The 15,717-nt window shown below is 28.5% G+C and overlaps 1 protein-coding gene across 1 annotated transcript in view; it reads right to left on the minus strand.

Annotated features, from left to right (window-relative positions):
* LOC112688796 (discoidin domain-containing receptor 2-like) overlaps positions 1-15,717 on the minus strand; it is a 230,296-nt gene that overhangs the window by 97,803 nt on the left and 116,776 nt on the right. The gene's annotated exons all lie outside the window — the stretch shown is intronic.

Here is a 15,717-nt window from a genome sequence, read left to right on the forward strand (position 1 = left end):
GTGGTCCGGTGAAGTGAACCAGTGCATATATATATATATTATAAAGTATTATTTTTTTTTAGAGCAATTCATAAACACATACACACACACAGGCTCATATTCACACAAACAAATATAGGGGGATTGGTAAACAAGTCCCCCAAGGCTATAATAAGCGTTGGTCTGTGCACACCTGATAATGAAAAATATACACGACCCGCGGCAACCACGAAAAAAATAAAATAAATAAAGCGCAAAAAGGAAAATTAGAAAGGGTTGAAAATTAAAATTGAAAAAACTGAGCGTTGAAATATCAAGGAAGAGAAGATGTCACTAATCTCGAAGCTGAGTTCATACATAATTTAGATTAATTAACCCCTGTAGACATGATTTTGCACTAGACTTTCCGTAGCCGTTTTATGTATTTTGAGTGGTGCGAAATCTTTTATCGTTGTTGTATACAGAAATGCCCCAAACCACAAACATTGCAGGAAGCTCTTTCGTCCATTCCCCTCAATGAACGCAAACACATTTTCTGAAATGCGAGGGTGAGAGATCGTGATTTGTGACTTATATAATGTATTTGCTTTACCACAATATCGGAAATATATATGTGTGTGTGTGTGTGTGTGTGTGTGTGTGTGTGTGTGTGTGTGATAATCTTATGTTAAATTGGTGTCAATGACAGTATTTACCCACTGCTATACTTCACCAATCTGATTGTTTTCCTGTACATAGTTAATCGAATATTTTCATCGCACTTTGTGAATAGAAAATAATTATAATTTCGATAAATTAGTTAACAACCATTTAAATGTAAATAAACGTATACCATATACTACCATGTCACTATATAAATGATTCATTAAACTTTATTTTGAAAATATATTCAAAATTTTTAATTTAAATAGTTGTAGGTTATTTAATATATCTATTATCTAAACTAATAATTTAACTAATATTAAAAAATATTTTGTTTTGAAATTTAGGAATTATTTCAAAAACAACAACTGCAATGGTCAATTGATTTTCTTCATCATAATATTATGAATAAAAATAGAATATGCATGGATCAAAAAACAGTGCACTTTTCTAAATATCAGTATAAAATAACTAGAAAAACAGCTTATATTCTTTTATATGTTTAGTGGGGAAAGGAACTTTATAGTGAAGGAAAAGTTAAAGAGATAAAGAAAAATTATGTTTTGGATAAAAGTTTTCTCGAACCTTATATTATATTACTTGGACTGAAAAAGGGTGGAAGAAATATTACTGTCGAATGCTCTGATGTCAGAACATTATTTTTACACTCCTATATTTATGTATTAGGTAAACTGATTAATCATTTTGAGGAACCAATTATACTAGTAAGCAGTGGCGTTCTCAGGAATTTTCAATGGGGGGGCTCTGAAAATATACTAGAATACAAAATTGGGGGGATCTTCCCCCCACCCCCTTGGTCATAATTATTACAAATTTTGTACTGTTGTAAAAAACCACATTATCACAAATTGTCACCAAATTGTTAAATTGATAACGTGGTCGTGTCATAGAAAATGTTCTATGGTCGTGCTCCAATCCAACTTGATAACTGTGATGCTGGTAACTAATGACGTATAAACTACTAAATTATAATCAATAAAATCAATAATCAATTATTATTAAACTATTGGAATAATTTTAAAAAAATATGATACGGCCAATGGGAGGGATTCAAACCCCATGACACTCCCCGGTGAGTACGCCACTGATAGTAAGAACAAGCTGAATCAGCGACTAACTATATCAGATTAGAGGAACTGAAACGTATTAGTAATTAAAGTAATTACATTTTTTAAAACTAAAAATTACATTAATATATTAATAAAATTAAAATTTGGATCCTAATTATCTACATAAAATGTTTTACTAGTTCTACTAAAATGAGTCATACATATTCAGTTTTGCTATGGTAATATATTTGATTAAATAAAATGGTGTGATATGTTTTGTTACATAACATTATGCGGCGCAATGCGCCAGTAAAAGTAATTTTTTTTATTCATTTTTGATTTTTACTCGAACCCCTAAACAAGCATTTTGTAAGAGAAGGGAGAGATTTTTATTCATGTATAATAATGTTAATTAAATTAGCAAAACGCTATTTCAAATTGAAATTTGATACTTTATATTTTATAGAACACAATAGGAACTGATTGTTTATGAGATCAAATATTGAAAAATTTGTTAGTTACATAATTTAATATTATTATTATTTATGATAATGTACGGTATTACGAGTAGATAATATAAACGTGAGAATCAATGCAAAAAATGCCAGTTGTTCTTTGATAAGAAAATAAATGAAATTCCCATTGTGTTTAGTGTGAAACCAATGACTGGCTATTTTAACCCTCTCGCATAATAACACAATGAACTTCAAGAATATCGTATTTTAGGTCGTAAAACTGAGTCTTTTTTTCGCGTCTACTAAATTATTTTTCCCCTTCATATTCACGTAATCCGATCAGTTCGTTTTATTCAATATTACACTCACACATATGTATAGCGATTATATATATATAATATAGTATTCGTATACAACAAAATAAAAACGCAAAGGGTAACTTGGCGGGAGAATCTGAAGACGTTTCATTGTTCGTAATTTTTAATCTTTTCGATTCAGGACATACATTTTTTAAAACGGAGAAGAACGAAAAAAAAAATTTTAAATGTTTAAATTTTCTATTAGAATGTAAATGAATGAGGTAGATGTATCAAAAAAAAACCTAAAGTGATGAAATTATTTATAACTAAAATTTTTATAGTGGTACTATTCATGCATAGTTATATGCGGCAAATCATAAAGGACTGAAGTTTAGTGTCGTTTGAAATTAAATTATTTTTCTTCAAAACGTTTAAAATTAAATTTGTTGGGGTATTAACGAGATCGAATAACTTAAAAACATTTTAGTACGATTTTTTCTCATTAAATCCACTTTTCACAAATTGTATGTAAATTAAAATGTGCCAAGAGTAAATAATAGAAGGGAAAGCATTACTTAAATCGAATAAATAATTATTCTGTTACAATCGATGTGCTTTAAAGAACAGTCACGTATCAATATCAGTTGTATCCGTTAAAATCGAAAAAAGTATGAGCTGTTAGTAATCAAAACATGCGCCCTCCCTCGTTCAAAACTTTTATTTATTTATTTTTTTTGGTTATTTGTTTTTTCAAGTCCAATATCCATTTCCATTGAATTGTATTTTTATCCTTACATTTTTAAATCGTGAACACTGCTCTACTTAAACAGCTTGAAAACTCGTCAGCATTAAAAACCTTAACTTTTTCACTTGATACTATATTTCTGATCCATTAAATTTTATTCGGTATAAACATCAGTTTACCATAAAAGGACATTTATTCTTTATTTTTATTGATATTGGATTTCGCATCGAACCCGTGTTTTGTATGACACAAAAATGATTTGTTTAGTTTTATGTAATAAATCTATTTATAATTATTTTTTCTATAATCTTTAAATATATTTTAATAATTTACTTAACATGATAATAAATATTAGCAAGCTTACAACAAAAAAAATTATTCACAATAAATTTATTTTTATTCACTAGTAATATTATAGCTGTGTTTATTAAGAGGGAAATTGTTAGAAATATTCTAAATTCAAAGTACTAATATTAGTATAACTATTCTTCAAAATATAGAAATAATAGAAATCAGTTAGTTATTACTTAATTTATAATAACCCTATGATTAAATCAATTGCACCAACTTAAATCACAGAAAAATAAATATGTTGTTAAAAAAAGTATATAATTTTTATAAAATATTAATATACTCAAGGTCTAATGTAAATTTTAGATTATAAAATGTAAAATACATAAAACTACAACTAAATATCAGACAGTCGTTCTTTTTTCTTGTAACAAAATTGATATTAATGTTATCTAGAATACAGAGAATGATAAAGTTTAGAAGAAACTTTACATGAAGTTTAAGCTTCAATATCAGATTAATTCGAGATTACTGTCTTAGCTCAAAACATTAGTAACTTAGTACATAACATAAATATAAATATCACTTAATATAAATTCAGTTATATATTAAACAGTATGAAAACATAAGTAATTATTATTTTATTTTTCTCATTATTATTATGAATTAAAAATATAATATCAAAAGGTTGTTTGAATTATATGAATTAATATATATATATATACAATTTTGTAAAATATTTCTTCAGCACACGTTATTATCAATTTTTATTACCTCAGTTATTAAATTTTACTCGATAACTAAGTAAATGTACTACGATTTAAATTTAATTTGAGAAACATGATTTTGGAGCTCTGCAAAGCTGTACTAAATAAATTATTTTAATCAACTTTATAAAATAAATAAGTTCTTTATGAATCCATTCATGTAAAATATAATATATAATTATCGCATTAAATAGCACTAAGTGTTTATACTCGATAATATTTTCATACAGTTATACAAAATTCTAATAAAAAACGAATAAACATACAATTATGACACTATTATTAGGATGAAAGACTCATAAATTAAGTATTATAGTTTAAATCATTTAAATTGAATGGATAGTGAAATGGCTGGCTAAATAAAAGAGAAATTTATTACGAATCGATCAGTTTGCAGTGGTCTTGTATTATTTGATAATACAAGAATATAGCTATCGAAGTTAGAATTCTGTATATTCTATTGTTCTATGGGCAACAAATAATAAGGATAAACTGAACAAAAGGGCCATTATCCTAATCCATAACTATAGACTATAATACGATGATATAGATTATATGGAAGCGAAGGGGGATAGATGATTTTGAGGAAGCTACCATGCTCCGGAAAGGGTAGCCAGTCGAATACCGGCGTTCACACCGGAACTCAGTTTCCGGTTCGGAAGGCATGCACCTTCCTTGCATTTGCCGGGCATACCTACGTTTAGAAATTCTATAAGAATCTGGTTTACCACGAAAATTAATAACTTAATTACACATAATAATTTTGTTGTTTTTATATGTATAAAATTATTGAGAATATTGTTATTACTATATAAAATGAAAAAAGGGAAATTAAAAAATTAATAATAACATTATTTGTTTAATAACTGCAAATGATAATAAAAATGATTCGAAAAAAACTAGATTAATATTTTTATGAAATTTAATCAATGAATGTATTAGAAATTCTAAATATAAATATTAAACAAATTTCGTTTACATTTTTTTTATTATTTAGATTTTAAAAATCGAATCCAAAATCAACAATGACAATAAATGCGTAAAATATAAATCCTAACAAAATACCGAAAATCGACTTTAAATTCGCACGTGATCAACCATTTAATATCCTTTGTATAGTGCATAGGTTCCCAAAGTGTGCGCCGCGGTGCTCCGGTGCGCCGCGATGTTTGTATAAGGACACCGCGCCGTCATGAAATACTATTGGGTCTAACATTTTCCTTATGATTAGTCATGCTATGACTTAGAGAAGAGCGCCCTGAAAAAACCTTAAATCAAAAAGGGCGCCGTGAGTCGAAAAAGTTTGGGAAGCACTGGTATAATGTATTTTATGTTACTGGTAGACAGGAATGAGACTGAGAATAGTTCGTACGATTACGATGTGTTTAAAATTCGCTCAATTACACCCACATGGCATAGATATATTTGTTCAATATTTAATAATATTTAAAAAAAAACATTTCAGTTCTGTGTTGTCCGCTGTCGAGCACGTACGTTCACTACGTCACGCACGCAATTATTATCAATTTATTATTTAATTATGTTCACGTGTTTTGCACGATAAGACGCAGATTCATCTGTCATATCTCACGCTACTACACTGAAGTCGACCAAACGGAATTTGTCGTCCTTCTCTTCGTCAAATCTCAATTCAAGTCTAAAGAAAAGCAAGTCTTATGCGTCGTCAAATCGATTTGCTCCCCTCATCGTGACTGATAACCTCCCCGAGGTTTTCAGTCTCTCTCCTGTCACAGTGTCATGAACCTAATACGCTACCATGAAAATACCCCGCTGATAGAAAATTCGAGGTTACGAGCATGTCTGTACCACCAATTGTCATTAGTAATGTTATTAACTACTCGTTGAAAGCAGATCTAATATCTCTGGTGGGTATCGATGGCTTTATGGCTACCACCAAGGGTTTCTCTCTAATTATCAAACCTCGTAATTTTGATGCTTACAATAAACTTGTCGATTTCTGCAACGAATCGAATTTAGAATGCCATACGTGGTTACCCCGTCATATCAGCCCTTTCAAAGTGTTTATCCGCAATTTGTATTATACTATTCCTGTTGAAGATATAGAACGGGCCTTCTGGGATTTGGGCTTCTCAATCATAAGTGTGTTAAATGTCCACCACCGTATTAGCAAACAGACTATCACTATTCATCGTTGTCCTAGAAGCAATGGATTTTAACCGGAGTATCTTTCAATTATCCTCTCTCCTTAACTCTAAAATAGTTGTCGAAAATCCGCATCAATCTCGTTACCCTCCTCAGTGCAAACAATGTCAGCGATACGGTTACACTCGATCCTACTGTAGCGAATCACCTCGTTGTGTCAAAGTTGCAATAACCATTTCACCAAGGACTATGTCAAATCTTCTAAACTGCCTGCGAAGTGTGCGTTATGTTCTGACGGATATACCGCGAACTTTAAAGGTTGTCCTTCATTAAAGAAATTTATGAACACCTATCATAAGAATCATAAGAATGGTCATCTTAAGATCACGCCACTTGTACCACCATTAGTGCCCTCAAAGGTGGTCTTGCCAGTCACAGTGGAGCCCCAATCCACGCACACCCGACACAAAGAAAAATTCAAGGCCAAGACATACGCAGAAGCAATTTTATGCAACTCAAACAATTCTAATAATGAATCTATATCAAATATTTTATCTCAATTTGTTGCACAATTACATTCCCTCATTACCCTATTAATTTCACTTTTATGTACATTCTTAAACTTATTACTATCTAAAAATATCGTCCCTCCTTAATTATATCTTCCCGAATCCAAAATAATAATCATTTACATATTTCTCATTTATACTTTTTGTATACTTATCTTTTAATTATGACCAATTTTTATTACCTTTATGTTATTTTAATTTCTTAATTGGTTTATGTAATCACTATCTGTAATTGTTGAACTGCAATAATTACTAACTAAAGGTTCTAAAAATAAAAATAAAATCATAATGAAAAATTTTGTATGGTCAGTTGTGAAAAACTAAAGCGTTTATCATTTAACACCTGATGCAGTTGGGTGCTGTCAGATATATATATTTTATGAGATTTATTATAAGAGTGACATTTTTTGGATGTGACAATACGTAACCGAGCGGATGACCAAAGATGACAGAAGAAAGGAAGTTTTTTCTTCTTTCTTTTGATAATTAAAAAAAAAATCCGTCTCTGCAAGCTCCGCTCATGTCACACCATAGACCTGAAAACGCGTCTCACGTCACACGGTCCATTACACTAATTTCTCTCCCCATCTATCCTGCAATTTTCATCTTATCCACTAACCCCTTTAAACAACGTTTTAGAAATGTCAGCACTTTAAAAAGGGCAAAACGCAATCCATGCCAGTTTATCACGCTATTTTCACCAAATCCTCCTCAACCATATTGTATTATCAAATCAACCTAAATTTATTTCTACTACTACTATTAATACTACTGTGTACTACAAAATACACCACCACAGAGCCGTGTCACTGATTCAGCGATTTTCGCCGACAAATTTTCGTCGCGTGGTGGACGTTATGCCTATCCGCAGAATATGAACGATGATAATAATATTACTAATGCTCGCCGTTTACACCAATGATCCCCCATCGTCATTATTTCCCTTGCCCCAGCTGACCATTTATGGTTCTTTTTTTTCTGTTCCACCTTCAAAAAACACACGGGGTTATCATAATTTATTAGATCATTGATCGCCTTTTTTCTCACTAACACTCACTGCTGTATGGGTACAATGCAACGAAAATTGTGTTTTCATTTCAGGTAGAGTTCAGAAAAAAAAAATAAACTATATGTTCGAAAAACGGATTATGGGATTTATCGTAACACTCTTAGATGCTATATCACTCACATGACAATAATATATACATTGTAAAGATGTGTCACATTACTCGAAGGTGCAAAGCGGGAATACGAAGTTATCCGTATACGAGTAAGCTGACACTAAAGTACAATCGAAGTAATCTAATACGCAATTCAAGTTATGGATGTTCAAGTGAAATAATCTACTTCTTAATCTTTAAGAAACATGGTTATTACACAATTTATGTTTCAATTTTTACTCGATTAATTATTGATTTAAAAAAGTAACGTAATAGTTTTTTATTTTGAAATAATTATTAAGTCCACAGATAGGTTCAAGTTTAATCTATGGCTTGCAATATTTGTTTAAATTAACTATCGTTAGTTATCCGAAATGAGAAATATAAAATAATTGAAGTCTCTGATAAAATATTTCAAATGTTTGATAATACAATTTATTACGCCATAATATAATCGTACAGTGTGCAAAGTAAACGCACGAGTGTCTATCCTTTTTCATATCCCAACATATACAGTTGAAACATAGATCAGGTATATTATATATTGTATCGTAGCAATGAAGTACAAAAGTTATTTCGCTGATACTGACCGACGTTTGAAAATGGTAAAGTTCTATGTTATAATAATTAATACTTACTATTCGTACTTCTATTTCAAATCAATTAACGTTAGAGATAGCGAAACGATCGCAATATTGTGATATGCGTAGTATTTATAAGAAGTATTCAATAACCCATGGTCTAATTAAGTAGAGATTTTCATGAAGTTCATTACGAAACTTAATACAGGATATGGTATAGGTACATACCATTACGGATGACGACGTGAAAAGTTCTAAATAATCAGAATTCTATGCACAAATAATAATACACGTATATTATTATTGTGTGTCTGTGTTACCTACACGTTATATTGCGTATGATGCAATTTTAATAAACTTTTGTTAAAAACTTTTATTTTATCAGTAATTCGTGCACCTTAGTAGATTTTGACATAACTATATCGTACACGTGTGCGTATAATATATAATATTTGTATTAAACGCGGTTGTGTCGACGGTGGTGGTCGGAATATATTTTAGTAAGGTCCACCAAATACGGTGTCTTTTACATGTACTATTGTATTCGTATAAGCGCCATAGACATAGCAGCCCACCGTGAGTTTTTACATGCATTTCAAAGAAGAAAAAATAATGGTATGCAATGATAGACGCGCCATCATATGGGTAAAGAGGTTTCAAGATGGCCATTAACTACTACGGTTTTTTTTTGTTATCATAAAACACGGCACGAAGCAATTTCAAGGAAGCTGGTGGAATGTTTTTTTTTTTTTTTTTTTAATGCCACTCGACTCACCGAAGCTGAAGTGTTCTTTATACGAGACGCTCTCTAAACTACCCGCAATAACGTACATGTACCCGTCAAAACGCAGTTAGCTGACCGTGAAATAAACTTTACACACGCTTAGAAATGATCAATACGCGTGGAACACGTTTATCGAACGCATGATTGAAAAAAAAAAAGTTTCAAAATAGTAAAGCACGTTTTAGTGTTAATTTATTAAAAAGAAAAAAATATTTTCAAGATAATTTGAAAAAGTGTAAAGGTACATAATGTGTAATAATAACTTTTAACTAAAACTACAATTATCAAGAAGAATAACATAGTATGCATATTATTTGTTTTATAATTTATAGACAATTTTAGTTGCACATGAAAATATAAATTCATATTGAAAATGGAAAACAGTCATATGCGTACTCTATAAATAAACTGACTTTTTTAATGTAGACATAAATCTAAAAAATGTAATGATTAAAGAAGTATAATTTTGTATCATTTTATGATTTTATTAATTTTTAATAAAAAAATAAATAAAAGCTCACGAGAATGAAAAATTATTCTAGTGATAACAAAAAAGACCTATTCTTTAATATATTTAAGACATTATATTTTATATTTATATACGTATAATTAATATCATTATTCATTTTTTATTTTTCGATTTATCAATTAAATATATTTTTGAGAATTTTTATTATTAAGCATTATTTTATTTTATAATTTTTCATAATATAAATTAAAAACGATTTAAAATTTGAAATAGAACATCGAATGTATTTAAAATTTCCAAAGTTAAAAACAAAATGATTTTCTTATGCGTTATAAATGTATTATTATCACTATATATATTCAATTGAGAATAAAACAACACTGAAATGTAGTATTTTCTCAGTAAAAATATATGAGTTAATATAATTATAATAAATCAGAATTAAACTATACCCATTATAATCAAGTTTTAATTATTTTGTAAGACCATTAAATTTACTATAAATATGTTGCTAAAATAATGCAACGTTAAAAGTTTCAAAATTTGTTTCTTAATATCTGAAATATGAATCTACCCTAACTAAATATGGTGTTCTATTAAAACTTTAAACCATGTAATTTCATATGTTTTTTGTTGGCCCACGGAGATATTAGACCCAAAGATAGTGTATAATATCAGCACAAAAACAACAAGTTTTATTTCGTGGACTTTTTAGAAAGATTGATTAATACAAAGCATTATGATTTAAGAAGAATAAACGACTGTATTTAAATGTTAAATGTATATATTACTGTGAATATCCGCTATTGGTGAGTGCTGTCGACATACACGTATTAAATTGGTAGTAAATGTTGAAAAATGAAAATCTTATTGACATGTAATAGTGGATGTTGACATTTACACTAGGATTTTTGTCAATGTTGGCATACTTAATACGGTTTTAGTTAATGTTAAAATAGGTTACGTATAATAAACACATACAATTATGGTATAGTACTTACTATAGACAATAATATAAAATAGAAATTATATGTTTAGTTATAAATATTATCAATTACTCGGCAAAAATTGTTCTACTCATTGGAAAATGACAATATATAATTATATTATATTATTATATTCAAAACATTACCGCTTTAATCGTTAATATTCATTACGTTTTTTATTAGATTTATCTTTCAAAATGTTCACTTCACTAATTAAAAGTTTATATTTTTCAGCCGATAAAAAAAATAATTATGTCTCTTTTTAGATACTAAATTATTAAATTTATTATATAATACTTCACGTATGTTTTCTATTTAGAAAAAATGTTTTGGTTATGTGCAAATCACTATACTACGATAACACTATTATTACGTTGAATAATAATTTCATACTAAATCTTAACAAGGCAGTATAGCGGTTATCCAGATATAATAAGTCGCAGGATAAGATAATAAAACATTTTATCGAAATTATCAACTTGTATAATACCTTGTATATTAGTTAATAGAAATAGGTAGGTACTAAAATATTAGATAAGATCAGATTAAATAATATCAGAATTCCGAAATCCACCAATATCATCATATAAATATCGATATTTGCTAGTAAATATTTACAAACAGTATAAATTTAATCAATATGTCAACATTTACCAATTACTTTGGTGTATAACGATATAAACCGGTGACTGTCAGCATTCATCGATTGTGGACATTCGCGTAACACATATACAACTTAAAGTCATAAATTATGATAATCTAGTTCAGTTTCCATGTAGTGTCTTGGTTCAATTTTTTAAAGATGTTTACATGGGTATAATTAGTTTTAAGAACCCTCATAAAATCATTTAGAAAATGAATTTAGAAAATTTTATGTTAGAAATTACATCATTCAAAGACTTTGGTTATTACACATTGTTCCATAAGATAACATACAAGAGCTAGTGGTTTCCGTAATAACATTATTTGCCTCTCAGGTTTATAAATTTGTTATTGCCTAAACGGATTTGATGGACTATCATAAATATATTAGTGTTTTGCTAGAAATTGTTCATTGATATAAAGATATCTTACACAAAAGAGAATTAGTGAGGGAGAGAAAAAGAGAGAAGAATATAACAATCGAAATGAAAATTACGCTAACCAACGTAATTTCACATTTAAACTTAATGATCTAAAGAACCTTTTATATAATATATTTACATATTTGTATATAAAACATTCAACAATGGAAATAATTTTTTCTTAAATTATAAATAGGCAGTGCAACTATTTTGAGCACTTAAAAGCAAAATTCAATTTGTTGGTAATATACTTGTGGTAAATGTCGTGTACAGTAGATGCTTACCTTGACGGGAGGCCTTTTCAGCATTTGACATGACAAAAAAGGCTGTGCTAATCGAATCGTTCCCCTAAAAGGGCCTCACATTAAAAAGCGTATAAAAAATACTGGACCTTATGTAAACCCAACTCAGAAAATCAATCAAATGCACACAGAGGGTAGATCTGCATGTATTTATCTTTCATCTCACATGGTATAACAAAAAATCCCAACTTTGAATATGCAAGAAAACTTTATTAACATAGTTTTAAAACTATTTGTTGGAAGCAACTATAAGCTATTGCATTGAGAAAATTTATTTGAACATTTATATCAAAGTAATGATGTTATTCTGTTCTTAATTTTTTTTTTCGTTGACTTATAATATCTGGACTAATTTTTATTTTAACAAAAAAAAAAAAAATCAGTAAACCAAAGCCATTATTTATTTTGAAAATATTTATTGTATATAAAATAAAATAAATACAGAAATCTCAGGACTTTGTCTACACACAATTTATTTGTTATTAAATAAAATTTTGCTTAAATGTAATAAAGAGCACAAAAATTTGATGTAAGTTACTAATCATACATAATGCGTTGTGAATCGTATACACTTTTCACGATAATTTTAAAAAATATAAAGGTTCAATTACTTTTTTAAAAACAATCTATTGTTTTTATCCATCTATCTTTTCAAATACATTTGTGATGTTTATAATTAAAATGTTTAACGTATAAATGGATATTTCAATACCTTACTAGAAATAACTATATTATAAAGAAGAAATCATCGGTTTTATGATTTTCAAACTTTAAACAAGATATAAATACCTTTGTTTTACGAAAAATTTTCATTTAGACCTATTTAACATTGCTAACATTTAACTATAGACAAAAATTATTACAATTGTGACTACAACAAATAAGAACAATATATAAAAAATAAACATATAGTTTATCTATAGAAAGTAATTAATTATTATTATATTTGTATAAATAGGGCCGATTTTGAATCAAAAAATTATTATCAGGTATATACAAAGCCATTAAAATCGAGTTACTAATAAGATAAATAAATACGATCTAAATGAGATCATTAATTTTGTAGTGATAGCTTATAGATAATAATGTGACTATGAAAATATAGTAAAAGGTACGATGATGATGATAGTATACAACATTATAAAATTTGCGATGACATTGAACAGTTGTAGGGGTTAGTCAACGTTGATTAAAACAGCCGATAAAGTCGAATTTTCCGACGTCTAACGGTCAGGGAGACATTTATGAAGGTGATTCCACAGTGCTGCCTAGTTATAACGTGAAATAGGCGATTTAATTGCCGTTAACTTCGAGCATTAGGGATTCTCGAGTACTATATAGCAATTTCATTTATAGCTGTAGTTGTCAGAAACTTGTTTTCCTACGGTCCGTAAAAAAAAACACAGTGGCGATAATCTTCACTAAATCTCATTGCACAAGAAAAAAAACTGTTATTTTTCTCTTTTCCTCACTATACGCAACGGAGTTGTATAAAAACCAAATCCAGTTTTTCGTACACATCGGACTTTCATTTTCTACCCCTAACAATCCATCCCTTCGTTATCATCCTCAGCAGCTTTGTTTTTCATTACGGACCAGCCGACCGACTTTAAGCGGATTTATTACCCGGAGCCAAGAAGAGAATGGGGAGAGGGATGAGAAAAAAAAAGGAAACAAGAAGTTTCGGATATCCGACTACGAGTACCCGTAATCTTATTAGCAGCTATATTTCGTAATCCAAAGAGAAAGAAACGACTATACGTATATGATGCAATACATATATACACATATATATAACAAAAACGAGAAGAGTTAATCATTTCAAAACGGTCGTTGATAATCTTAAATTTTCGTGAATAATGGTTTTTGAATAATAATAATAATAATGATTGCATGGAGTATACATCAGTCATGAAATAGAATAGTGACTTATACGCTCATTAAGTAAATTTATTAAATGCATTCGTAAATTATGCTTATACTTCTGTAGTCATATATAATTACTTATATTACATTTATATCAAATATTTGTCGTTTATTTTCAAAATTTTAAATTCATTTTGTGAATTAATAAAATGGGACCAGAGATATAGTATAATAATTATGTATTTATTCGAATGGAACAATTTCAATACCACAAAAATAACCATGATCGTAATTTAAAGAGGTTAGAGGCCTATTTCCCTCTCAACATTTCAGCTTATCACGCTAAGAATGATGAATTAAATAAAAAACAGGTGGTATTAACTAATTTTTAGTTGTATAATACCCGATTTCTAGTGCAAAAATGTATATGATTATTCACTTGAAGTGATTACTGAACTACTATATATATATGTACCATACCTACTGTAGCAATAATCTTGAAAAAAATGATCACTATACTTAACCTTTATTCGCATAAAAATGTATAAAAATGTACATGATGAACACGTGTGTTTAATTTCCAAAAACGTTGTATGGCTTAAAATAAAAAGCACAAACAACTGCGTGAGCACGGTAATAACAGTAATAGACAATAAAGATTTACTGCGCAGCACGTCATTTTCCAGCGAGAATAACAATTTTATATTCCCTGAGAATAGAGCCCATCGAACAAATGGATAGAAAATATTTTTACGAGGAAAATGATTGGAAAATAAGTTATTCTTTCCGGCTATAAATGTCATATATCATTGAAAAAAGTGTTATTCGTTGAAAATATCGATTTTATTGATTTACAAATAATTTTGAATAATATATTGAAAATAATATTTGTTTAAATTTATGAAATATTTATAATTAGGGAACGGAATTTTATGCATTTGCATGTTCATACTGAGTGTATGTACTTATACGAGGATTAAAAATGTTGGCGAATTAGTATTGAATTGTAGCATAATTGATTCCATAGACCAAATTTAATTTTGCATATAACTGCATAATTTGATGATTGGGACATATTTTTTGTCAGTGCTTATCATGTATATATTTTTACAGTCTTAAATAATTATTTTATGTTTTAGAAAAATTGGAAATTTTAAATACTGGCTAAAAAAAATTACTGTCAACATGGTATAGTTATATTTCATACAGATACATTGACGATAAACTATTATCTGACAAACAAAAATACATTAAACATAAATTTCTTAAAGTTTTGTAATAATATAGCATTAATTTATTGGCTACACTGCAAATTAAAAAAAAAATAATTTTGATATACTGATATTAATTTGCTACGTATTAGTGTATTACGTCAAATATATAATGGTACTTTTTTAAATTTAAATATTTAAAGTAAAGTATGGTGTATATTTTTTATTGCTAATTATTTGTGAATATTAATGTATATTTTGACCATTTTGCTTTGCATATTTGCATCATATTAGCCACATTTTTACTACATAAAATTCTGGTCTCTATATATAATCATAAGAGATAGTATTTA

Source organism: Sipha flava, unplaced genomic scaffold, assembly GCF_003268045.1.
Source record: "Sipha flava isolate LNK unplaced genomic scaffold, YSA_version1 40_pilon_pilon, whole genome shotgun sequence".
Lineage (NCBI taxonomy): Eukaryota > Metazoa > Arthropoda > Insecta > Hemiptera > Aphididae > Sipha > Sipha flava.